We start from the raw sequence: 4,120 nt of genomic DNA on the forward strand, positions 1-4,120 counted from the left end.
ACTGAGAGCCACCAGTGCCCCTGCTGTCTGCGACCGGAACTGCACCCAAGGGGAAAGGGCCGGACAGCCGAGAAGGCTGGGACTGGGTTTGTGATTGTTTGCTGTTACTGCCATAGTTATTGTTGTTTGTTTGGCTGGTTATACACATATAGATATATAATAGTAAAGAACTGTTATTCCTATTTCCCATATCTTTGCCTGAAAGCCCCCTTGATTTCAAAATTATAGTAACTCGAAGGGAAGAGGGTTGGTATCTGCCATTCCAAGGGAGGCTCCTGCCTTCCTTAGCAGACACCTGTCTTTCAAACCAAGACACACACACTGTTAGGTGAGCTGCTGGTGGGATACAGGAACACTGTCAAATCACAGCCTCAGGGAAGCTAGAACAGCTCTGGAAATTCTGGTCAGCATCTCTCAGCTGGGTCCACTTCAACTGTCTTTGGCTCAGGCTCTCAGTATGCTCCTCCTAAGGAATCCATTGCCCATCCAGGAAGGGGGCAGCAGTGCCATCAGGAGTATGTGGTACAACACATAGGTAGAACTATTTTTCCCTTAATCCCCACTTATTTCAAAAAACACCCCAGTAAAATAGGGGAAATATGAATGGTGGTCAATCTAACAAATGGATAGTCACAATGAGAAAAGCATGAAAAATACAAATATACTTCAATTCCAAAACCTTGTTTTAATAAAGCATTTATTTTTACAAAAGACATACTGCTAAACATATCCTTATAACAATATGCCACATTAAACTTTGTTTTTCTGTAGAGAAAATTTAACATCTCTTGAACTAATCACCAAATTGAGTCTATTTTACATCTGATCTTAAAATCAAATTTTATTTTTAAGCACTTATACTAAAAGGAAGAGTGTGTATTTATAGGACATGAGGATCAAATTCTACACTGGAAAAAAAGGCTTGTCTCATCTAATGGTGCACTGAAGCACTGATGGCATAAAAACAAATGCTTATTTGGTCTTGTTCTGAAACTGAAGTCTTGCCCTCTGGCCAAGAACCAAATGTGCTACCAGATGAGTGATACAGAGACACTGAGCAGCAACATGAGAGAGAGGCTGTCAAGACTGCACTCTATCACCTTCATATCCAAGGCTTTGTCTGAGTTAAAAAAACCCTGTAACCACACACGCACACACAAAACCAACCCAAAACAGAAACAATCAAAGAAAGCCCCAAACAATGCAAACAAGTAATCCTTTGTCTGGAAGCTTGTAAACCCATTCATGACTGTACCACAAGGAGCTTGGTAATACCCATGCAACACCAGATCTTCCAGCAGAAACCAGGCACTTCCACTTCATGCTAAAAGGATTTTCATGCGTTTTCCATCAAATAGTTAGGTGTCTGTGAGGGATTTTGTTTTCTTTTTGGTTGTGAATAGAATGCTTGTTGACTTTAATTTAGCTTAAATGCTATGGACAGGCAGAACTCAGATTTTTAAATAAAGACTATAAATTGCTAAATACCAACACGAAAAACACAAATAAATATTTATGAGACATTCATAATGTTTTAGCTGGGAAAGAGATTATCTAACCTGAATAAAATAAACTTCCATGTACATCAGAATACATTAAGAATTAGAATGAGAGAAATGAGTGCTTAAATGCACTTGTCAGAGAAGGAAGTACACTTATAACTACAGCAGTGTGATTTCTGGCACTGAGTAGTAAATCAAGTTTCAGTTTCAGTGTGGGATACACATTTTGTTATAGTTATCAAAGACAAAGACTTTTTGTATAAGTCTGTTTAGAAAATGAAGAGTCAGAAAAATCATTATATAACAGAAGAATTGCATCTACATTTCAGACTTGTTTGAAAGAGAAATACCTTGAAAAATTAAAAACCTGCAACCAATATTGCTACATCAGGGAAAGAAAAATCTATTGTAGACTTGGTATAAAAGTTAAATATTTCCTTTGTCTATAGCCCTGTGTAAGCAGCATCCTCCCATAATAAGCAGAACATTCCCACAGCTGGAGTCCAAGGTCAAAGCTGCAAAGGCAATGATTCCAGTCTCAGCTGTACCATGCTTTCCCATAGATATTTTCCAAGTTAGACTCATAAAAAACACATCTAGATTCCACAGTCAGACTACTAATCTGTACTTCATAGGAGAAATGCTACTGAAGACAACTAAAAGCCTTGAGATGCTCTTTTTCTAAAAATTGGCAAGATTTACCTCTGAAGTAAGTGAACAACCCCTCCTCCCAAAAAAAATAAGAAGGAAAAAGACTAAAAAGGCTGAAAGAAACTATCTAAAACCCTAATGCTGAGGAAGCACTGATGACTATAACAGGAAACAACCTAGAATGGCAAAGAAAAATTCTAGACAAATAAGTGACTGTTTTCCCTTTACCAATTACACTATTCAAATGAAAAAATTGGTAATATTTGAAATTAATACATTTGTTTTGGATGTCTAACATCTTTTTTTTCTTAGAGGATGTTTGGTGAAACAACTGACCTATCAGCAAAGTGCAGACATCACTTAATTGGTGCAGTTCTCCACTACTGCAAAGCCAGTAAAGGGCTTTCTCTTGTTAGGGTCTGTGGAAAAGAAAATGCATTTCACAGGTAAAACCAGAAGTATGATAATCTAGATTTTGGACAGTTTGCATTTGGAAACAAGGTTTAGTTGAGGCAGGTAGCCCATCAGTGTTTTATATAACTTTATAGAAAAGTGCCTTACAAAAAGCACAAGCCATTTGTAAAAGACTTTTGTAAAGAATATCCCCTCTGAGTCCAATTGTGAAGAAACACTTGGAAAAGACTATATGACTCTATGCTTGTGTAAGCTGATAGGGTAGGATTGACTTCACAGGGAAAAGAAATTGCCAAGATGTAGCCCAAAATTATTTTGTTTCTACAAAATCCAAAGCACTCAATGGTATTTTCTTAAAAAAACATTAATAAGGTTATGGAAAGAAAATGCAGCTTTCCAAGGGTGATTTAATCTTCTCTTGGTAGAAGATATTAGTGGAGCAGGTACAGAATTTTGCTTAAAACTGGCTGCTTTCTCTAACTCTGTCAAGGCTCTTCCAGATCACATGAACCAGAAAATGTTTCTGTTTTAACCCATATGCAGCAGACAGAAGTAACTTTACTTTCTGTAGTGTTTATTTACTCCTCTTTGCTGCACCCACTTTTACTTAGCTTAGCTGAGAAGGTGCTTATTTTTCATTCAAAAGTCCACACTTGGACAATCACTATTCCCCTGTCCCTCCTGTGTAAACATCAAGGCCTGGAAGGATTATCTCCTTGCTTTGGAGTCCATATGTTACTCGGAGGAGATGGGTCACTGAAAGTATCTAAGAGGAAAGATTCATGGAGAAACAGAGCCTGAAGGGAAAATGAAAATATTTTAAATGCATGGATGGGACAACATGACATCAGAAAGATGGGCCATGTGTTGAAAGGCAGAGCAAGGGAATTATTAATGGGAGTGGTTCGGTGGGAGATCCCCGTGGGTGCTGCAGCGGCACCAGCTTCAGGGCACGCTGACAGAGCCTTGTTTGCACCCCTCACAGAGCACCCATTTGGGCAGGGACATGTCCGATCCTCTCTCCCCGCAGGGCAGCACTGAGGAGTTCAATTGGCACACAAGGCATCACTCCTTAGGGCAAGCATACACAAAAGTCCTCTGTGTCATTAGTGGTGTCACCTTTTACTCTCCTGCGGGAATTTAATTATTTGGACCAATTCAGCACTCCTTTCTTCACCAATACACCTTTCTCTCTCCTCCCCCATACCTCTCGGGTACTTGTGACGGCGGTGGAGCCGGTTGTCATTTCTCGGTGGGGTCCCGCGGGGACCGCGGGGGCGGGAGCTGCTCCCTACGGTGTCAAAACGAGAGAGCAGCGGGAGCTGCCCTGCCCTGCCCTGCTCTGAGCATTCCGGCATAACATCAGCCAGACCCCCTCGGAAAGTGGGGCCGGGAAGGGGCATCCCGTGGCCCCGCGCTGGGCGAGTAGGGTGCAATTTGCCGCTCATCACGCCGCAGCCTGCGGACCGAGGTGCCCGGCTCGCCGGCTCCCCCCGGGTATCGCTGTCTCAGCTAAGGAGGAGGAGGGTTTGGTTTGGTTTTCCTCCCCCCTC

Source organism: Corvus brachyrhynchos, unplaced genomic scaffold, assembly GCF_000691975.1.
Source record: "Corvus brachyrhynchos isolate BGI_N302 unplaced genomic scaffold, ASM69197v1 scaffold11, whole genome shotgun sequence".
NCBI lineage: Eukaryota > Metazoa > Chordata > Aves > Passeriformes > Corvidae > Corvus > Corvus brachyrhynchos.